Below are 24713 nucleotides of genomic sequence, written 5' to 3' on the forward strand. Positions count from 1 at the left end.
GATATCACCTTGTATTGTTTAATGTTTACTTTCCCTGTAAGATGTAAACTCCATGAAAGTGCAAAGTGATTCTGAGAGATGTTTCAAAAGTAGATTCTGTGTTTCGTCTCTAGTGCTTGGCACCGAGTAAAGTCTAAGGAATATATCCTGAATGATTTTATATGTGAATGAAGAATAGGCTAATGGGTAAGTTTCAAAATACAAGTTCAATTCCTAGTTGAATTTAATTGAATTCACTTGCATTTTCCCACTTATAAATTTTGTTTTTTTGTGTTTTTTGACATATAATTAATAAATTTATTGCCAGTTCTACCTCAGTAAAATTGTATAGAAATTCCATAAACTGATATTAATATTTGAGGTAAGGAGATTTTGAAGATGAAAGATATTTTTTGAAGTGTAGATAAATAGTGTTGATGGTGTTCTGTTTGGCTTGTATCCCCATTTATGTTAATGACACTGGGGGTGTTTTTTCAGATTAAAAAGATGAGATCTAGAGGGGTTAGGAAACTTGTCCAAAACCAATCATAGAAATACTGAAACTAAAAATCATGTTTTTTAGGTATCAGTCTATAATTGCTTTTCTACTCCATAATGCTGCTTTCCAAATTTTTACTATATGAAGAAATAAAGATTTTTTTTAGTATTTATCTAAATATAAAATCAAATATGTAGGCCGGGCGCGGTGGCTTCCCAGCACTTTGGGAAGCTGAGGCGGGTGGATCACAAGGTCAGGAGATCGAGACCATGGTGAAACCCCGTCTCTACTAAAAAATAGAAAAAAATTAGCCGGGCGCAGTGGCGGGCGCCTGTAGTCCCAGCTACTGGGGAGGCTGAGGTAGGAGAATGGCGTGAACCCGGGAGGCGGAGCTTGCAGTGAGCCGAGATTGCGCCACTGCACTCCAGCCTGGGCGACAGAGCGAGACTCTGTCTCAAAAAAATAAAAAAAATTAAAAAATTAAAAAAATAAAAAATCAAATATGTAACTTATCCAGAGGATAACATCATCAAAACAGAAAAAGAGTCCTCCATTAATACAGAAAGTCTCATAGCATCTTAAGGACTATGTTGCACAATTTCTCCCGAGCAAGAATTCTAGCTGCAGCATCTATTATGCATTTGAATACATATAGCCCACTCTTAGATATGCCATTTACTAATTGTGTTTTCTTTCACATTGATTTCCGGCAACTTCAGCCACCTCACTTGTTAGGCAAGGGTAAAAACATTTACCTGCTTACTGAATAAAGAAACGGGGAGCATATAATAAGCCTGTATAAGTGAATGTTCTTTGAAAAAGCCAATTAATGTAAATACATGGTCTCTTAGGAGAGATTTTTTTTGAAAGCCTCATTATACAAAAACGTAACTTCAAGAAGAATCCATCTCTGGATAAGTCAAAAGCCCTATACACCATTTATTTCAATTCTAGGGAATACTGCTCTAAATATTATGCACCTGCATTCCCAAGCTCTAGGCCATGAGGCTTTTGTTCATTTTCTTTCATTTAGATTTTCTGATTTGTCTCTCTGACCATGATGCTAGTATCAAACAGTACAGATGTGTCTCCTCTATTCTTGAGACAGACCTGTTTGGGAATTTCAAAGAAGTGGAGGACGATATCCTAAGACTGAAACAGTGTATAAGTGGTCCAGTAAACTCTGTTGCCAGAAAATTTCTGCAACAGTATTATAAGGCCCATTTGTATGAATGAGGAAATAGAAACTGTGAGAGGATCCCTAGCTAGCTCACTGCTGGTAAGTGGAAGAGCAAATATCAGAGCCTGTATCTCTGATTCCAATTTCTGCTCTTCAGGGAACCAGGGAGTTCAAAACAGGAAAGGGAATAAAAGCTGAGCAAAACCAAGGCTAAGAGCCAACTGGGAGAAGAAATAGAGTTTTAAGATTTTAAAAGGGTACTTAAATTCTGTATTTAAAAAGGAAGAAGAGATGGAGAAGTAATTTCAGGGAGTTGACGGAAAGAGAAAACAGTTTATAGTTCTCTTATCTTCAGGATTTGGAGAGTTGTTAGTCAATTTTATTGTTTTAATTTGAGAATGAATCAGCATCGCCTTGGGCAGCACAGCTGTCACTATCAGCAAGAGAGTAACACAAGATCAGATTCAGCAAAGAACTCTGGAAAAAGACGATTGTCCTCATCCTTCCAATCCTATAGAAGGTTCAAGTTTATAAGGGGTGGAAAATTAGGGGCTGATATGATTAATTTTAACGTGTCAACTTAACTGTGCTAAAGGATTTCCAGATAGCTGGTAAGACATTATTTCTGGGTGTGTCTGTGGTGGGGTTTCTGGAAGATATTAGCATTTGAGTCAATAGACAGTGCAAGGAAGATCAGCCTCATCAATGTGTGTGGGCATAATTTAATCCTTTGAGAACCTGAGTAGAATAAAAGTGTGAAAGGTGAGCAAATTTGCTGTCTGCTCAAGCTAGGACATCCATCTTTGCCTGCCCTCAGACATTGACACATCTAGTTCTCGAGACATCAGGTTTGAAGTAGAATTATACCACCTTCTTTCTTGGACCACTAGCTTGGAGATGGAAGATCATGGGCCTTTCAGCCTCCACAAATGTGTGAGTCAATCCTCATAACAAATCTCTTTATCTATATCTATCCTATTGGCTCTGTTTCTCCAGAGAACCCTGACTAATACAGAGATGTCATGACTTTGTAAACTGATTCTATGCATTATTTGAAGTCATAGAAACAAAGTTGTTTTACCAGCCACAACATTCACTGTTCATCCTGATTCATTCTAATTTTAATAAATATTATTTAGGGTATCATAACCTGGGGAGAAAACACAAACATTAGGATGAGCTGTTCTTTTTCTTTTTTATCTTCATCTTATGAATTCCTTTTCTTGGTAATTAATGCTTTAACATGTTACAATGTGCTTTCATGTTAGGATTTTCAGATATTACATGGAACATACCTACACTAAAATATATTTGTTGTTTATCTGAAATTCAGATTTCATTGGTTGTCCTATATTTTATCTGGCAACCCTATCTTATGTCCATTGTTTTCACTTGAGGTCTACAACAACCTTGTTGTGGTTAAGAATTATAATAATTTTCAAATAAATAAGCTGAGATGCAAACCTTTTAATTGACTTTTCGAAATTCTCTTAAGTCCCTAGATACACAGTGATATGTATTGTTGCAACTAATGTAAGTCTAAAACTGTTCAGCAGACTGAGAAAGAGAAATATAGGGACAGAGGCAGAGGGACAAAAAATAATGAGGAAATTAAACCAATATCTGGCATTGAAGATCTCACCAGTAGGACTGGACTATATATTTCTAAAAAAAAATAATGTTGAAAATAGATCTGATTTAGATGAGATCCATAATCAAGCCATCTGGTTTGTGAGCAGAGCATGACAGCAGGAATGCTCCCAGTGAAAACGGTGTCACTGGATCTTAAATAATAGCAAAGGGAAACACAGCTATTCTGAGAAGAAGATCAGAATATCAGCCATGGCTGTGAGTGAAGTGATGTGGTCTAGTTTTTAGAGAAGCGGAACAGAAAAAGAGGTAAGTGCCAAATACAGTCATGGCACAGAGGAGGGAATATTTGAACTGGGTTTCAGATGTGGAAGGAAGGTGTCAGTCATTCAGGGGAAAAGAACATTAAGAGATTTGATTTTCTCTTTTCACCAAAACCCCTGATAGATTTAAAATTAAATGTACAAAAAGAAGAAAAACTAAAATTAAAGAAAATACACATGTACATTGAATTGGGGTTCTCCAGAGAAACAGAACCAGTAGGATGTGTGTGTATGTATGTATGTATGTATGTATGTATGTATGTATGTATGTATGTTAAAGAATTGGTTCATGAAATTGTGGAGGCTGAGAAATCTCAAAATCTGCAGTCAACAAGCTGGAGACCCAGGAGAGCTGATGGCATAGTTCCGATCTAAGTCTGAAGGCAAGAGAAGACCTATATTCCAGTTTGAAGACAATCAGGTAGAAAGTCCACTTGGACTCGGGAAGGGGAACATCACACACCGGGGCCTATCATGGGGAGGGGGGAGGGGGGAGGGATTGCATTGGGAGTTATACCTGATGTAAATGACGAGTTGATGGGTGCAGCACACCAACATGGCACAAGTATACATATGTAGCAAACCTGCACGTTGTGCACATGTACCCTACAACTTGAAGTTTAATAATAATAAATAAATTAAAAAAAAGAAAAAAAAAAAAGAAAAAAAAAAAAAAAAGAAAGTCCAACTTCTTCCTTACCCCACCATTTGCTCTATTCAGGCTTTCAGAGGTGAGACCCACTAACATTGGAAACGATAATCTGCTTTACTCAAATGTTAAACTCATTCAGAAACACACTCACAGGTACACCCAAAATAATGTTTAACTCAATACCTGGGCACCCCATGGCCAGTCAAGCTGACACATGAAGGTAACCATCACATACATTAAACTCATTTGAAATGGCCATGAACTTTCTAAGCATAAATTCAATGAAAGAAAACTCAGAAACTATTTCAACTACATAAACATACATAAATTTTGTCTCTCCAAACACCATAAAAACTTAAATATTAATTGTCAAATAGGGAAAAATGTAATATATATGGCAAAGCACAGACATCTTCACTATATAAGTTTTATAAAACATCAGGAAAAACACAGATACCTCAATAGAATAAAAGGACAGAAGGAAGAAAGAAAGTTAATTAATAGAAAAAGAAGTACAGATATGATTTAACACAGTAGAAATCAATGAAATGGAAGTTACAATAAAACACAATTTTTGTCAATTTGGCAAATTTTAATGGCATAATTATTAGTGTTAGTAAGAGTATAAAGAGAATTCTCTGCCACACATGCCTCACGTGGGAGTCAATTTTGTACAATTTGTTAGGTTAGCAATTTGTCTTCTTAGAGAGGTTCAATTCAAGCTCAAATTTTTGTTAAAAGATTCAGAGAAGTATTTAAAATAACGAAAATAAAAACACCTCAAATGTCTTACAACACAGGATCTGTTAAGTAAGCCAGTTTCCTCTAGAGAAAAGAATATTAGATAACTCTTGGAAGATGTATTTTGGTGAATATTTACTGCATTGGAAAAGTCTCTAGAGAAACAAGTAGAAAAACAAAGGGGAAAAAGCTATAGTTTTGTAAAGCACACACGTGCACACACACACATGCACCCACTATAAAGCGCTGGAAGGAACTCACTGAAACAATAGTAAATTTATGAGTAATTTTAATATTCTTCTATATATTTTAACTTTTATAATCATAAATTTAGTATTTTGAAGTTAAACTTTTTAATAAAGTCAACAAATACTGCGAAATGCACAAATAACAAAGGAACAGCTGGATGAAATTTTACAAACTTGAACACATTCTTGTAACTACTCCCCAGACCAAGAAATAACTCCCTATTTGCATTCTCCCAGTATCTGTCTTGGGACAGCTATTTTTCCTTACTTTTACCTGATTTTGAAGTTTGTGTAAGTGGAACGTATAGTATCTCACTCATGATGTTTGGCTTCTTTTGCTCCAGTTTATGCTTGTGAGGTTCATTCTTCTCATGTGCAGCAGTACTTTATTTGTTCTCTCATTATTGTATAATGTTTCGTTGCATAAATTTACCACCATTAATTTATTTTTTCTATTGTAGATAGGGGTTTGGGCTACATTTTTCGATGTGTCATTCGGGTGAACATAAATATATAACTTTATTTGGCATATACCTTGAAGTGAATTTACTGGTGTGTTAGTTCATTTGCACACTGCTATAAAGAACTACCTGAGGCTGAGTAATTTATAAAGGAAAGAAGTTTAATTGAGTCAGTGTTCAGCATGGCTGTGGAGGCCTCAGGAAGCTTACAATCATGGCAGAAGGTGAAGGGGAGCAAGTCACCTTCTTCACAAGGCAGCAGGAAGGAGAAGTACTGAGCGAAGAGGGAAGAGCCCCTCACATGATCATCAGATCTTATGAGAACTGACTATCATGTGAACAGCATGGGGGAAACTGCCCTCATGATTCAATTACCTCCACCTGCTCCATCTGGTCTCTCCCTTGACACATAGGGATTATGGGGACTACAATTCAAGATGAGATTTGGGTGGGGACGCAAAGGTTAACCACATCTACTGGATTGTTGCCATAGGTCTGTTTAGCTTTATTAGATACTACCAAACTATTTTCCAAAGTGGTTGCATCAATTTTTACCCTTGCTGGTAGTGTATAAAATGTCTAATGGTTTCACATTCCCACCAACTTTAGTATTGTCAGTTGATTTCTTTGTTTTGTTTTGGTTTGGTTGGGTTTGTTCAGTTAAGCAATTCTGGTGGGTGTGTATTTAAGTTATTGTGATTTTAATTGTTGTCTAATAGAATTGAGCACCTTTTCATATATTATTGGTGTTTTTTTCCTCTTTTAAGAAATACCACTCAGTTTCTATTCTCTTCCCTCTACTCTCCCAAAGAAAGAGAAAAATGACCAGCAATGGCAAACACAGTTGCAGCAAATCAATGTCAAGAGCTAGCTTCATGCTCAGGAGAGAATGCTGCTGTCTGTCCTCACGGTTTTCTGGTTCTTTAGGCATTCAGAGAAACTTCTCCCATAATGATTCCTGAAAGAATAGTCTTTGGATATCCACTATTGGAATTCTTCTGCATTTATTCTATTAATATGTAGTAATTATTCATATATACAGGTTATGAGTCCTATATTGATTATATTTATTGCAAATATCTTCTTCTAATAGGTAGTTTGCCTCCTGGCTCATAATGGTGCTTTACTTTTGTTATTATTATTGTAGTAAGAACACTTGGTATGCATAAGACAGTTAACTATAGACACAATGTTGTACAGAAGATCTATAAAACTTATTCATATTTTATAACTAAAAGTTCATACCCATTGAATGCCCTATATGCCCCTCCATCCATTCTCTAGCAATCACCATTCTGCTCTAAGTTTCTGTGAGTTCAACTCTTTTAGATACTTGACATAAAAGGAATCATGCAGTGTTTGTCCTTCTGTGGAGATAGGAAGGCAGGCTAGTTTCCTAACTTAACGTAGTTTAGAGAAAAAGAACAAAAGCCCTGTACTCAAGCTGTAGCCTACCTAACTTCAAGCCAATCAGCACCAAAAGACCCAAGGCACTATTTACCACAAGTTCCTGTCTTGGGCGGAGGAACTGCCTGGCCAAGTTCCCCAGGGCCTTTCCTGCACAGTTAGACTTAAACTTCACCTTACAGTGACCTCATTTCAGTGCTAAAAATTATGCCCAGGAGAGGATATTTACAATGATAATGTAATGTGCTAGGTATGAAGAAGCATGTAAAGCCACTGTTCAAGTGCTAGAGAAACCCCTCCTGGATATACCTGATGAAACTCTTTCCCATACTTCTCTTGAGGAGCAGCCCACCCTTTTCCTTTGGTGGTACTGACTCCCTTGTGCACAAGCTTAATATACTTTCACTTTCTCTCTTCTGCTATGTCTGGTGATCTCCTTTGATTTCTATCTGGGAGATTTCAAGAACCCAGAGCGTGGTGCTGGTATTACTGTGACTGGCTTATTTTGTTTAGCATAATGTCCTTAAGGTTCATTAATGTTGTCACATATGGTAGCATTTCCTTTTTTAAAGGCTGAACAATATTCCATTACATATATATACACACACACATATATATATGTGTGTGTATATATATATATCAGAATGGTTAAAGAAAATGTGATATATATATATATATATATATATATTTAAAGAAACCATTCATCCATTGATAAAAATTTCCATTTGTCATCTACTAAATATATTCAGAAATTTTGATTGAGATCAGAAGGTGTGTACAGACAAATAGGGGGTAGGCTTGCCATCTTTACAATATTGATCATCTAATAAAGAAACATGGTATGTCTCTCAAGTTAATTACATGTTATTTGATATCTCTCAAAAATGCTTTGTATTTTTTGTGTGCAGTTGTTTTGTGCATCTCTTGTTAAATTGATTGCTAGTTTTTTATGCTTTTCAATGTCACCATAAGTGGTATTATTTTAATTTTATTTTCCAATTTTTGTTGATATATTGAATTATAATTAACCATGTATATTGGTATTATATTCAGTAACCTTGCTAAACTCAGTTAACTAATTATATTAGTTTAGCTAAGATTTTTTTTACTTATAACTACTCAAGTTGTCCACAATTAATTATACTTTTATTTCTTCCATTCTAACTTTTACCCACTTTATTATTTTTTTCTTTATGTACTATCTGGGACTGCAAGACAAAGTTAAATAAAAGTAGAATTAGTGAACATTTATGTTTTGTATTAAGTTTTTTAAAAAATATAATCATGAGAGAAATCAGTGTAAATTTTTTTTTTTTTTCTTGTAAAGTCTGTCAGGTTTTGGTACTAAGGTTATGCTGACCTCATTTCTTAAATGTGGGATGTTTTCTAACTTTTCTATTCTTAGGATTTTTAAAAGTATATATCATGGGAAAATTTCTATTTTGTAGAATATTCTCAGAATACAAAAGTAAGATTGTCATTGTTTCTTTTTCAAGTGTTTGAAGAATTCACAATTGAAAGCCATTTGGGCCCAGAGCTTTCATTTCGAAAAACATTTTAATTACATACATAATTTATTTGATGAAAACCAAAATTTTAAAATTGTTTACTCTTTCTTTTGTCAGTCCTAAGACATGGTGTTTTTCAATAGAAATTTGTACATTTTTATAGTATGTCCTTTAAGTTTTTCGTGTCTATAAAATCTTTAGTGATGTTTTCAATTTCTGTTCTGATATTCATAATCTGTATTTTTTCCTTTGATTTATGCTTGCTCGTACTTTTTTCTTTTTGTTCATATTTTTAAAAGTAGACTTTTAGCTTTGCTTTTTATTGTTATTAATTTTTGCTTATATCTTTATTTTTTTTCCCTACTACTTTCTTTGGCTTTAATTTGCTGTTCATTTTTAAATTTCTTGGGATGAAAAAGATATTACTGTTTTTCAGCTGTTCTACTTTTTTGAAATATATAAATTTTAAGCTATACAAATTTCTTTTGGCATTGCTTAGCTGAATCTCAGAAATATTGATATATATTTTTATTTCACTGTAGTTACATTTTCAATGAATTTACTCTTCTGAAATATCATTTTATATACCAGCATAGATATGGTATATTGTAGTAACTATTTCATGTGAACTTAATGACAATAGGCATTTCGAAGTTGTTGCATAAAATGTTTTATATATATCTATTAGGTCAAACATTTTAATCATATAGTTCAATTATTCTCTATTTTTTGTGTGCTCATTTCTATTATTAGTTACAGCTGGATTAAGGTTTTCCTCTGCCAGTTTGCACTTGCTTACCTGCTTTTAAGTCTATTAGTTTTTGCTATATAATTGAGAACATACAAATTTATACTCTATCTTCCTGAGAGACTGAACATTTTATCATAATGAAATAGCTCTGTATATTGTAATGCTTCCTGATTAGAAGCTATTTTGTCTGATGTTAGACTGGCAAAATCAGCTTCGTTTAGAGTGTGCTTGATATGCACTTTTTAAAAACATTTTACTAGCTCTAGTCCTGCATCTTCAAAATTAAGGTGTGGTTCTTCTAATTAAAATATAGTGGCTTTATTTCTTTTCCAGTCTGAAAAATTATTGTTTCATAAATGGATAGTTTAGTCCATTGATATTATGTATTTACTCTTTTGTCATTTGGTTGTGTGGGTTTTTTTTTTTTTTTTTTTTTGTACCATTTGTTCTTTGTTATTTCCTTTACATTAATTATTTTATATTATCCTATTTTTGCCTCTATTAGTTTTGTCTTTTAACTAGAACAGTTCATCCATATTTAGATTTATATCCATTATCTTAAAATTTGTATTGTTGTCCATTTGTTTCATTTGTTCTGCTCCTTTTTATTTGACTTTTTTTTAGAATTAACACATTACAAAATTATTTTCTTTCCCCTTTTATTAGGCAGTTAGTTATGTATTATTTTAGAAGCTATGCTTTAGATTACAATATACACATGACATATTACAATCTACTATAAGTCAGTAATTTTGCCATGATGAGGCTATCACCTGGACATGGCTAGCACATTGAACATTTTTATTACATTTAAGCTTTCCCTACTTTTATGCTATTGTTGCCAAGTATTTTAGCTTTAAATGTATTTAATTTAATAAAACATTATTATTATTGTTTTAGTTCATTTTTATTTAGACTTCCCCAAATATTTATTTTGTCATTTACTCTATTGTTTCTTCTTCCTGTATTTCTTTCTAGGATCAATTTTCTTCTTTTCAAATAATTGTCTTCATTATGCTTTTCAGTGTAGATTTGCTGGTGACAAATTTTCTCAGTTTTCTTTTAATGGACATTCTTTTACTTTGACTTCACTTTAAAAGGATAGTTTTACTGATATAACATTCTAGTTTGACAGACTCGTAACCTCCTCACCGCCCCCCACCACCCCTCCAATATTTTAAAGGTATCATTGCCTTGTTTTCTGGCTTCAATCATTTATGTTGAGAAGGTAGCTGTATCTATTCTTTGCTGCTTGAATCTGATGTATTTTTTTTCTCTTCTGCTTTTTAAATTTCCCCTTTGTCTCTGGAGTTCAGATACTTCAGTACTATGTGCCTATATATGATTTTCTTTGTATTTTATAGATTTACAGATTGTAGTACTTATTGAATCAGACTTAATATTTTTGTTTGGAAAAATTCTCAGATATTTTAACATTTTACCTACTCTATTTTTTCATCCTTTCTGAATTTCCAATTAAATTTGTGCTATGTCTTTTTACCAATTCCCATGTTTTTTATACTATATGGTTTTCTCCCCCCTTTTTTTTAATTTGGATGTTTGCTTCTAATCTGCATTCTAGTTCACTTATCTTCCCTTAACTATTTGTAGTTATTGTTCTAATTCACTATATGCCTGTTAATTTTTATTAAATGCCAGACATTCTGTATGAAAAAACTGTACAGGTGCTTTTTCATGTTATGCTTTCAGGAGAGGTTTCACTCTATCCTCTGGATGTCAGCAAGGGTAGGGGGAGGTCATGTATTCCAGTCAGGGAATGAGCTGACTTGATGTTAGAATTTAGTTTTTGTGAGCTTCCCTCTGCTGTATTTCCTTTATTCCTGAGATATATTTCTCTAGTGATCCCAACTGAAAGCTAGCATGTTTCCTAGAGCCTTTTTAATTGGCAAATTCAGAATACTAATTTGTGTCACCTTAGTGCTGTAAGATTGCTGAAATCTCAACTCAGGTTTTCAGTTCCTTTTTGTTGGTTTCTTAGTTTAAGCATTAGTTAATGTCTCTAGGGGAAAATCAGTTCAAAGTTCCACGATCAGTTGTCTATGCCTGCCTTCCTCTGGAATTTTGGCATGCTCAAGTCTTGGTACATTTAAAAGCCCAAATTCCGAATTTTGTGTTTGCAGCCCCATGAGGCTGCCAAAAGATCTGCTAAACCACTGTTTTCTTCTTGGATCTCTGCTCAGTTTATTGTGTAGCTCTTCAGTGCCTTGCTACCTACAGCTAATTAATTATCACATACTTCAAGGAGAAAACCAGTTCACAAAATGTTGGATTCCCTCAATGAATGTTCCTTTCTCTAAGGATTCTGGTCTCTTGAGTTCTGACTGTATCAGAGGCTCTCTGATGTTTTCACACATGCATATGTTATATTTCTTTCAGTTTTTAAAGGTGTTTTCAGTGGGAGTGTTGCCTCCTATAAGCTATTTTGTCAAAGTTGAAGGCAGAAGTCTCATATTAACGTTACTTTAAAATTGGTCCCTGTACTAACTGAAGTACACAACAAATACTTTAGGAAAAAAAACAACTTAAGCCAGAATAATATACCAAGAATTACTGGTAAAGAGAAATCAAGTTATTAGGAGCAGCCAGAAGTACTAAGAGAAAAGAAACAAATCTCTGAAGAACTTCTACCTTACAGTTTAGCCTGGAAGTAGCTCACTTACTAAAAAGAAAGTTTGGAACCTTCTGTTTGTCAGAGAGGGCCTTTACTTAGTTTAATAAATCTTAAAGAAAGTAAGCATATAAAAATGAAGATTGCCTTTGCTAAATCTCCAAGAGAAAACTGTGCTAAGAGTAGAGGAAAAGGCTCTACTGGTTCGTTGTGGCTGTTTTGGATGCTCAGGACTTTACCTTGCCTGTTAGTTGGTCTAGTAGACCTTATATTAATTGCATCTTTGTGTCACGGTACATTCTGAAACATCTTCCAATTGAGGGCTGTATTTACATCTGTTAAAGTACTACTTGGGTGAAACCTATCTGCTCCGTTCTTGCCTTTCCTATGAGCCATTCAAAGGCAGAATGAAGAACAGGATCTACAATCTAGCCTCTGTCTTCTGGATGTCTATGAACTATATCCATTAGAATGACAGAGTCAATAAGCAGTTAGAGAGACATGCAGGAATTTGAATTTTTTTTGCACTGATGGCTAGTTAGAGGCTGGTTAACAGGAGGCCCTTGTAGGTGATGGAGCTTGTTTTTTTTCTAAACTATTGGAGGCAGGCATATGAGAAGGGTGTTTCAGTTATACTTTAAGACATTTGACTTACCTCTAATGAGTGTTGATAATTTCTAGAATACTTATAATCAAATGTAAGAGTGAAAATACTGACTAAAGATAAGTACAAATGTTACTGGAATGTAATTTGGCCAATAAGAGTTGTATGATACACTTCCCCCCCAAAGAAGGGAAAAAATTAACAAATAAACAACTACATTTTGACATGAGTAACTGAGGAAGTATGCTGGAGAACATCAGGGAAGCAGTGAAATTCCTGAGGAACATGGAAACTCAGGATAGCACCATAGAGAGGGAAGCAGCTCATCGTGTCTCTGCCGTTGTGTCTCCCCAACTGGGATCAGCTCAGAGCCAGGGGAGTCTTCTTGTGGGGAAAAGGTAAACTAGACACCCTTGGGAGTCCCTATCACCACCAGATACAAGTAGCCATTTCTGCAAGAGTATTTCCAGTTCTCATAGACACCAAATCCAGAATGGACAGTTGCTAAGAGTCCACACAACTGTATTATCCCAGAGTAGAAATACTCTTGGCAACCCCGATCCCTGCAACCTAAGCTGCTACAGTGCCATCTTGAAACCAGAACCAGACCTAGAGTGTGTCCTGCCTTGAGATCAGTAGCCACCAACTCCCTTTATCTCTGATGCTTCACTATCCTTGTACTAACATTCACATGCATGCCTGCAGCACCAGTACACAGGTTGCTGGGAGTTTGTGCCTGAAGGACTGACCAAGACCCCAGTGTATGAATGCATGAGGCACCCTATCCCTCTGGAAAACAGTCAGGCCTGTGAAGTGGAGAAGCTCCAGGTAGCCAGTCATCTACAGCACACCCACTCTTGGAATAACAGCCGGTATGAATGAGACGCCATCATCCCCAGAGAGGACCCCACACAGCTGCCTGGCCCATACATGCTGCACCTAGCCTGACAACCAGTTTGGTGGTGGCCCCAACCTCCCAGACAGCCTGCCACACAACTTGCTGGCCCAGCCCACCCATATGCAATTGGCCCTCAAACCAACCCAGTGCTATTTACCCCAGAAAAATCATGCCACCACCATCACAAACCCCTGCAGCCTAGGTACTTGAGTCATTTGCACACATTGCAGATGAGGATTACAGCTGAAGAATCTGTTCATAGACCATGCTACTGAGTACACTCAGAACCAAAGTCAGCATACCATTTCCAACTGACACCCTAGGAACCATCTACAGGAAAAAGTCTTTTCCTTCAAAAACTATTCCATAAAATTGAAAAAAGAAAAGGCCATCTACTAGAAATGAATAGAGCAATATAGGGACACAAGAAACATAAAAGGCAAGGAAATATGACATCCTCAAAGTAACACAATGAGTGTCCAGTAACAGATCCCAAAGAAAAAGATTCTTACAATATAATTGAAAAGGAATTCAAAGTAATGATATTAAGGAAACTCAATGAGCTATAAGATAATATGGGCAAACAACAATGAAATCAGGAAAATAATGATTTGAATGAGAAATTCAACAAAAAGTTAGATATCAGGAGAAAAAAACAGAATTCTTCAAGTAAAATAGTTCAATCAATAAAATAAACATATAATTGAGAACTTTTATAACAGACTAGATCAAGCAGAAGAATTTCAGAACTTGAAGACAATCTTTTGAAATAACCTAGTCAGAGAAATAGAAGGGAAGAAAGTCTATGGGAATTATGGGATGCCATTATGTGAACAAATGTTTACATTATAGGAGTATAGAGGAAGAAGAAATAAAGGCACAGAAAATCTGCTTAACAAAATAATAGCTAAAAACTTCCCAAGTTTAGGGAAAGATATGGATATTCAGATACAAGAAGCTCAAAAGTCCCTGGTGAAATTCAACCAAAAAAAAAACAAAAAACAAAACTTCTCTGAGGCATATTATAATCAAACTGTCAAAAGTCAAAGACAAAGAATTCTAAAAGCTGCAAGAGAAATATTTCACCACACATAAGGAAATCTTCATTAGACTATTAGCAAAATTTTCAGATGAAATTTTCCAGACCAGTATGGAATGAGATAACGTATTCAAAGTGTGAAAAGAAAAAAACTGTAAGACAAGAATACAATGTACTATAAATACTAGGCCAGCCTTCCAAGAAATGATTAAGAAGTGCTACAATGGGAAACAAAATGAAGAAAAACACTGTCATGAAAGCATGTGAAAGTGTAAGTGCCATCAGTATAGGAAAATTCATAACCATATCTTGGCACCAAAATGGTGTTATGTAAATCATTCAATCCTGTAGTATGAAGATTTAAAATAAAAATGGTCAAAAACAACACCACCTATGATTAGTGGCTAAGGCACACAAAAGACGATACTAAGGCAACCAAAATACAAATCCTGTGTGTGGGGAAAAGTCTAGAGTATTTTTATGTGACCAAACTTAAGTGGTTTTCTGCTAAAAATAGTATGTTTTAACTACAAGTCTCTTTATGGCAAAACCATAGTAACCACAAAGAAAAAATTAGAGCAGATATACCAACGAGAAAGAGAAACGAAATGAAGCTTAGAACCACAGAAAACCACCAAACCACAGAAGTAAATAATGGAAAGAAAGAAAAGAAATAAGGATCTACAAAACAACGAGGAAACAATTAACAATATGACAGTAGGAAGTCCTTATTTATCAACAACAATCTTATATGTAAATGATTAAATTCCTCAGTGAAAAAATACAGAGTGGTTGAATGACTAACAAAACAAGACCCAACTATATGCTGCCTAAAAAGACTCCCCTTACTGACTAAAAGTGAAAGGATGGATAAAAATATTTCACGCGAACAGAAACCAAAAGCCAGCAAGAGTAATCATACTTGTATCATAAAAATATAATTTAAATCAAAAACTATAAAAAGAGATAAAGAAAGTCATTGTATAATGAGAGAGAAATCAATATAACAAGAGGGTAAAACAATCATAAATATTTTTATGCCTAATACCCAAATATTTCAAGGAAATGTTATTAGATATAAAGGGAGAGATAAACTCTAATACAATAATAGTACACGGCATCAAAATCCACATTCAGCAATGGACAAATCAGCTAGACAGAAAATCAAAAAAGCAACGTCAGACTTAACCTATACTGCAGACCAAATGGACGTAAGAGACATTTACAGAACATTCCGTCTAACAGCTAAAGAATACATATTTTTATCAACTGCACATGGAATATTCTCCAGAATAGATGACATGTGAGGCCACAAAACAATTCTTACAAATTTAAGAATGTAAAGATTATATTTTCAAGTCACAGTATTATAAAATGATAAATCAACAACAAAACCTTATCAGTGTATGGAAATTAAATAACTTTCTTCTGTATAACTAATGGGTCAATGAATACATTTTCTAATTGAAATTTTTTTTTGAAAATAAGAATGAAAACACATCATACCAAAGCCTGTGAGACACAGCAAAAGTGGTTCTAGAAGCAAGTGTATGGCAATAAAATCTTATATCAAAAAAGAAGATTTCTAAGAACCTAACCATGTACCCCAAGAAACTAGAAATACAAAACTAAACTAAACCCCAATTTGGCAGAAGGAAGAAAATAATAAAGCCCAGAGCAGAAATAAATGAAATAGAAACTAAAAGAGTTTCAAACTATCAACAAATTTAAGAGTTGTTTTTGAAAAATAAAATTGGCAGTCTTTTAGCTAGACTAAGAAAAAAAGAGAAAAGACCCAAATAAAGAAAATTAGAGATTAAAAAAGGACCATTTCAACTGTTGTCACAGAAATACAAATTACTATGAAAGACCGCTATGAACAACTGTATGCCAAAAAATTTGAGAAGAAATAGATAAATTTCTGGACATACACAACCCACCAAGACTTCAGAACTTCGACCAGCAGCACCCCCAGATCCTGAGGCATAGGCCTTGATTACACCATCAACTTCCCTGGTTCTGAGGCTTTCAAACTTGAATGGAGCTTATACTGCTGGTATCCCAGGGTCTCCAGCTTACAGACAGCCTGTTGTAAGACTTCTCAGCCACCATAATCATGTGAGCCAATTCCCCTAATAAATCCCGCCTGATATGTTTACATACACATCTTTTGGTCTGTCTCTCTGGAGAACCCTAACACACACAGATTTAGCATTTGGGAAGCCAAAAATAATTCCTTCTCACTGTATTCTTTACAACACAAATGGAAGAGATCTGTGAAATTGTTCTTTCACAAAAAGGCTGTGACAAGTGTATGAAGCTACTTAGTAATGAAAGATAAAAGTTTAAAGCTAATTATTATTGGTGCTGTGAAAGCAGGGAATTGCTTAATTGCAATGGCCAAGCAATAACTAGAGTTTCAAATGGACAGCACATCTTTACAAAATTTGTAGATCACAATCACTCTCCAAATACAAGGGCAGCCAGTGTTTCAAAAAATCACAAAAGTGAAAACTCAGGCAAAAAAATAGAAGAACTCTCTCCTGCTCCTGCCAAATTATCTAATCATGTACTACTTCTGCTCCTTCACACATAGCACCATACTTGGCTTCCAAAACTACCCTTTGTCAGAGAATAAAAATAATTCTACAAGCTCAATGACTTTCTGAACCAAAGACATTTGCTGATATTGACGTTTCTTCAGTAGTACAAAACACATTAAATGGTGAACTATTCTTAATTAGAGATTTGACTGTCAAAGAAAATAGACTTCTTATATTTACCACTAAATCTAACAGAAAAACTAGTGCATGTTTGCTTTGGCTAATGGATGGCACTTTCAAATTGTCCCTGTGGTTTTTTTATGAAATATGTACAATTCATACCCCTGTTGGATCCAACTTATTTACTCATTTATATATTACTGAATGAAAAAAAGTGGAGCACTTTATAAATGGTTATTTGAATTTTTGGTGGACTTTGCAGAAGCAAATAGATTTTAATTGAATCACCAGACCATAATCATAGACTTGGAATTCAGCGTGATCAAGGCTCCTAAAAGTGAATTTCAAGGTGTTATCAATAAAGCTTTTTCCTTATTCAACTCAATGCATCTGGCAGACAATTTAGATGAGTGGATTGGCCACGTGATAAGGCCACAGTGAAAACTTCAGCTAAAAATGTGTCATTTGCCTGCATTGGCATTCCTTCTAACTGATGACATTCCAGGAGTTTTTAATAAATTAAAGCTGCATTTGCCCGGAGAAGCCAGTGAGTGGTTCAAAAATAATTATGTGCACAGGAGGATAAAAAGACACATAGTGGTGTTGCTTTTCAATCATCAGTGTTGTTCCTGCCAAATTCGTTGTCAGAATATGAATGCATGTAGAATAGATTTCTGCATGCTCAAGACAACATGGAAGCCTAGCACAAAAGATGAGAAAAGGTAACAGGGAATGCTCACGTCCATGAATATTGACTCAGAGAAGAATTGCAAAAAGAGCACCATCACGTTTAAACTGAATGTGAATATATTCTCCATGGAAAACCATGCTTCCCCTGGACTGCCACAAAAAGCGGATTTACACTTTTCATATATTGAGTTTTCTTTTTTGGTTTTTTGTTGTTTTCTTTCCTTTTAAAATTATTTCCCCCCCCCCATTTAAATTGTCAGTATTAATTTTTTACAATTTGCTACGTTATTTATTTTATCTTCACATCGTTTTTAATATTGGCAGTATTCATTATAGAAAGACTTTTTGAGTTCTAATTTTTTATGCACCTTTTGCAAATTTGACTTCACAAAGGTGCACTGTCACGTTGGCTTTGTGCGTAAGCATTGTGCGTGTGTGTAGAAACGTTGAAATGTCCTCAATGAATGAAGAGATGTCCTTTTCAGACATCTGCATTTGTGGAAGATAAAACTTCTCAAGATGTTGGCTCTTTGAGTGACTACGTATGTGGTGGTGACCAGTTATGGTTTTTGATCAGTCTCATCAAATGGCTTAGGTTGTGGGTCATGGTATTTCAGATGACGGCAGTTACATAAGCTATTTATTAGTACTGTTTGTCTGCTTTAACTGTTGTACTCATGTGACTGCATTAGTGTACGTGAGAGTATGTGCTTGCAAAAATATGTACAGTTGCCCATTTCCTTGATTAGAGTGCCCTGTGAAGTGTTCTGTCATGTTTTCATATGTTTCTCAAATACATCTCCATGTTAAAATAAAAATAAATATCTTTAAAGAAGTTTTAAAATAATTTTTCCAGAATTATATTTTCAGGATTTTGATCTTTTGGAATTACAACATTCAGGATTATGATGTTTGGGATTGGATCTTTAAAATTAGATGTTTAAAGTATATTCATAGATATATGTAAATATCACCACAGTAAATTTTAGAATATTTTCATCATCTCTCCCAAAACTCTTGCATGCTTTACCTATCATACAAACCCTTCACCCCTCAGCTGACTCCCACCCTCACCCCTAGCCCTAGGCAACTATTAATCTACTTTATGTCTCTATAAATGTTGTGGTTCTAAACATTTCATGTTAATGGAATTATATAATAGATAGTCTTTTGTGACTGGCATCTTTCATTTAGCATGATGTTTTTAAGATTTGTCCAATTTGCAGCATGTCTCAGTACTTCATTTCTTCTTATGACTAAATAATATTTCATTATGTGGATATATCACATTTTGATTATTCATCAGTTGATAAACAGGTGTTTCCACCTTTTGGTTTAAGATGAATAATGCTTCTGTGAAATACTCTTTTACAAGTTTCTGTGTAGACATATGTCCTTTGGCGGGTATATGCCTAGGTGTAGAATTACTGGGTTATATGATAACTCTATGTTTAATTATTTGAGGAACTGTCAGATGGCTTTTCAAAGAAGCTGCACTACTTTGCATTCTCACCAGTAGAGTGTAAGCATTCAAATTTCTCCACATTCTTGCCAACACCTTTTATTCTAGTCACCCTACTGGGTGTGAAATGGTATTTCATTGTGGTGTTTGTTTATTTGTTTTGAGATGGACTCTTGCTATGTCTCCCAGTCTGCAGTGCAGTGGCACAATCTTCGCTCACTGCAACCTCCGCCTCCCGGGTTCCAGCTATTCTCGCATCTCTCCTGAGTAGCTGGGATTACAGGTGCGCACAACCACACCTGGCTAATTTTTTGTAGTTTTAGTAGAGGGAGTTTCACCATGTTGGACATCCTGGTCTCAAACTCCTGACTGCAAGTGTCCCACCCGCCTTGGCCTCCCAAAGTGTTGGAATTACAGGTGTGAGCCACCACGCCCAGCCTCATTGTGGTTTTAATTCGTATTTTCCTGATGACTAATGTTGTTGAGTTTCTTGAAGAAACATTTATTCATCTGATTTACCCATGTTTGATTTAGTTGTCTTTTTATTATTGAGTAGTAAGAATTCTTTACATATTTTGGATACAAGTCACATACAAAACATATGATGTGCCAATATTTTATCTCATTTCTTTTCACCTTCTTTGTGGTGTCCTTTCAAGTAGAAAAGTTTTTCACTTTGGTGAAGTCCGATTTCCTAATTTTTTGTTGTTGTTGTTATTGTCATTGCATAAGCTTTTAGTGTCATATCTAAAAATCCTTTGTGAAACCCAAGTTCATGAAGGTTTACCTCTTTGTTTTCTACTAAGAGTTTTAAAGTTTTCACTTTTACACTTAGGTCTTTGATCCATTTTGTATACATTTCTATATGTGGTGTGACATAAGAACCAAACTTCACTGTCTGCATGTGACTATGCAGTTATCCCAGCACTTTTTGTAAAAAAACTATTATTTCTTCATTGGATGGCTTAGAATCCTTGACAAAAATAAGCTGATTATAGGTAAATGGCTTTATTTCTTGAATTACTATTCTATCTCATTAATTTATATGTCTATCCTTTCACCAGTGCTAGAGTGTCTTGATTATAGTTGCTTCGTAATCATTTTACAAATAGGAAGGCATGATAACTTCTAGTTCCAAAATGATGGCATAGAAGCAAGCTGGCTTTACTCTTCCAACAGAAAAATCAAAAATAAATATATACAATGGCAAAATTATCTCCATTAATATCACAGAAATAAAACATGAAGATACGACAGTTCTCAGGGCCACAGAGAAATGAAAAAAACAAAACAAACCAAACAAACAAACAAACAAAACAAAGAAAAACCACAAAACTCCAAGCTGATGGTAAGAGAGTTAGACTTCCATACCCATGAAACTATTTCCTCCCAATCTATCCGGCATTAAGTGTGCAGAAAATCCTCCCTCTCCAACTCATAGTTTCTACGTTGGAAAAAGTGAGCAAAGTAGACAAACAGCTATCCTATAATCTTGAGTTCACTGGTGAGGGACTGGTTTCTGCCTCAACCTATGGGAAGCTCAGAGATGCCTAGAGGGAGAAATATTCTTAAGGACAGCCAGAGACAAAGGAAGGAGGTGAGACCATCATCTCCAGCACTGGAAACTCTGCTCTGAAACTTGGTCATAGAAGACAAGAATCAGAGTGGCTTTTCCGCAGCACTGTACTGTAGGAGGTTTGTTCTACAGGTCTCCTGGGCAAAAATTCCCAGTCAGACTTTCTGTACTCTGAGATATCCCATTTGGGACCTCCCTTACTCAGAATAAGAGACATCCTGAATATTTACTAGAACCAAGACAAACCTGGGCTAGAGGTATCATCTGGTGCCAAACAGATAAACAACAACAAAAACAAACAAACAAAAAAAACAAGGCAGCAACCCAGTGGGTGAGAGGGAGAAGAAAGAAAATCAACAGGTAAATTACAAAAACCTTTAAACAAATATGTCCAAAAAAATAAAAAATTAAAAAAAAAACAAGACAGAAAAGACTGGAATAAATAAATAATCCTTCAATGCAAAGACATAGATATACATCTAGAAGAAACAGAATTTAGGGAATCATAACCTTCTCCAACAGACAAAGCAAGAAACCAGTCACTGACCCTAAAGAGATGTTGATACGTGAACTCTCTATACAAAAAATCAAAATTGCAGTTTTAAGGAAACTATGATCTCTAAGATAACATATCAAAGCAATTTAGAGATTTATTAGAGAAATTTAACAAATATATTGAAATAATGAATCAAATAGAAATCTTGGACCTGAGAAATACATTTGCTGAACTGAAAAACTCATTAAAGGTTCTCAACAGCAGAATGAATAAAACAGGAAATAATTGATAAGATCAAAGACAGGCTATTTGAAGATACACAGTCAGAAGAGAAAAAAATAATGAATGCATAGAAATGAAGATCATCTATGAGATACAGAAAATTACCTCAAAAGACCAAATCTAAGAATTATTTGTGTTCAAGAGGAAGTTGAGCAAGATTAAGACATAGAAAGTTCATTGAAAGAAATAATAAGAGAAAACTTTCCAAAACTTAAGATATATCCAGGCACAGGAAGGTCAGAGAACACCAACCAGATTTGATCCAAGTAAGACTACCACTAAAACATAAAACAATCAAATTCTCAAAGGTCAAGGACATAGAGAGGATCCTAAAAGCAGAAGCATATAACGTATAAAGGAGCTGGCAACAGATTTCTCAATGAAAACCATACATGCCAGAAGGGAGTGAAAAATACTTTTGAAGTGTATAAAGCTATTCAAGAATACTATATTCAGCAAAAAACTTTCAAATATAAAGGAGAGATAAAGTCTTTTCTGGACAAACAAAAGCTCAAAAAATCCACCACCACCAAATCCAGCTTATAATAAATGATAAAGGGAGTTCTTTAATCCAAAAGAAAAAAACACTAATATGCAAGAAGAAAATATGTGTGAAGGCCCAAAACCAACAAACAAAATTAAGTATAAGGAAAAACCCAGAAAACTCTAATGCTAAAATTGTGGTGTGCCATACAATCATAGCTCTAGCATAAAATCCAAAAGGCAAATTTATGAAAAACAAAAGTAAAACAAAAAAACCAAAACCTGTTAAAAAATAGGCTATATTAAAATATGTAAATTGAGAGAATATAAAGTCAAAATGTGAGGAGGGATAGAGTTAAAGTGTTAAAGTGTAGATGCTTTTTTTTTTTTTTTTTTTTGGAGACAGAGTCTCACTCTTGTTGCCCAGACTGGAGTACGATGGCACGATCTCAGCTCACCGCAACCTCTGCCTCTCGGGTTCAAGTGATTCTCCTGCCTCAGCCTCCTGAGTAGCTGGGATTACAGGCATGCACAACCACGCCCAGCTAATTTTTGTGTTTTTAGAAGAGACGGGGTTTCGTCATGTTGGCCAGACTGGTCTCAAACTCCTTACCTCAGGTGATCCTCCCACCTCGGCCTCCCAAAGTGCTGAGATTACTGGCGTGAGCCACTGCACCCAGCCATGTAGATGCTTTTTAAATTTTTTTTCTTTGTTTCTATTTTTTTCTTTGTGATATAAGTTGTCATCTCTTTAAAATAATTTGTTATATCTAGAAGATTTTTTGTAAGTCTCATGGTAACCACAATGCAAAATACATATTTTTAGTGACATATATTCACTAAAAATAAAAAGCAGCAAATTTAAATATACTATCAGAGAAAATTACTTAATCACAAAGGAAGATAGTAAGAAGAGAAGAAAGAAAGAGTTACAAGATAATAAAGAAACAACAAAATGGCAGTAGTAAATCCTTATTTATCAATAACAACACTGAATATAAAATTCACTCAATTATCTAATTAAAGGTATAGAGTGTCTGAATCGATAAAGAAATAAGATCCAACTATACGTAGCCTATAAGAAGCCTACTTCACCTGTAAAGACACACATAGTCTGAAAGTGAAGAGAATTAAAGTATTTCATGGAATGGAAACCAAAAAAAAAAAAAAAAAAAAAGAGCAGGAGCAGCTATACTTATATCAGATAAAATAGACTACAAATCAAAGACTGTAAAAAGAGACAAAGACGATCACTGTATAATAATAAAGGAGTCATTTCAGTAAGAGGTTTTAACAATTATAAATATCTGTGCACTCAACACCAGAGCTCCCAAGTATATAAAGCAAACATTAATAGATATAAAGGGAGAAATGAATTGCAATATAATAATAGTATAGAGGACTTCAACACCCCACTCTCAGTAATAGACAGATCATCCAGACAGATAATCAACAAAGAAACATTAAACTACACTAGACCAAATTGGTACAACTGACATTTACAGAGCATTTTACCCATCTGCTACAGAATATACATTCTTTAATCAGCACATGGAACATTCTCCAGTATAGACCATATCATTGGCCGCAAAACAAATCTTAATGCATTCAAATGAGAAGAAATCGTATCAACCATCTTTTCTGCCGTTATTCCCACAAAGGAATAAAACTAGAAATCATGAAAATGTGAGGAAACTGGAAACTACACAAATACATGGAAATTAAACATGTTTCTCAGTGATCAATGGGTCAATGAAGACATTAAAAAGAAAATTTAAAACTTTTTTGAAACAAATGAAAATGGAAAAACAACATATCAAAATCTATGGCCTGATACACCAAAAGCAATACTAACAGAGAAGTTTATAGCAATAAATGTCTATATCAAAACAGTAGAAAGTCTTCAAATAAATGACCTAGTAGTGTACATCAATAAATTAGAAAAACAACAAACCAAAACCAAAAAGAAAATAAATAATGAAGGTCACAGCACAAATAAATAAAAGAAACTAAAAAATGCAGAAGATCAATAAAATGACAAGTTGGTTTTTTTAAAAGATAAAATTGACATACCTTTGGCTAGACTAACTAAAAGAAAAAGAGCAAGGACCCACATAAATACAATCAGCACTGAAAAGAAGATATAAAAACTGAAATCTGCTAGGTGCAGTGGCTCACACCTATAATCCCAGCATTTTGGGAGACCAAGGCGAGTGAATAACGAGGTCAAGAGATTGAGACCATCCTGGCCAGTGTGGTGAAGCCCCATCTCTACTAAAAATACAAAAATTTTCTTGGCGTGGTGTCATGTGTGTGTAGACCCAGCTACTTGGGAGGCTGAGGCAGGAGAATCGTTTGAACGCGGGAGGTGGAGGTTGCAGTGACCCAAGATCACACCACTGAACTCCAGCCTGGGCAACATTATATGAGGTCAGCATTACCCTGATAACAAAGCCAAACAAGGACACAACAACAACAAGAAAAACTACAGG

General features: G+C 34.8%; 1 pseudogene; it reads right to left on the reverse strand.

Moving 5' to 3' along the window:
- Positions 1-6444: 6444 nt before the first annotated feature.
- On the reverse strand, positions 6445-6647 carry LOC119619900 (small nucleolar RNA U3; annotated as a pseudogene).
- Positions 6648-24713: the final 18066 nt, after the last annotated feature.

The sequence above is a fragment of the Chlorocebus sabaeus genome, chromosome 25 (assembly GCF_047675955.1).
Source record: "Chlorocebus sabaeus isolate Y175 chromosome 25, mChlSab1.0.hap1, whole genome shotgun sequence".
In the NCBI taxonomy this organism is placed as follows: domain Eukaryota; kingdom Metazoa; phylum Chordata; class Mammalia; order Primates; family Cercopithecidae; genus Chlorocebus; species Chlorocebus sabaeus.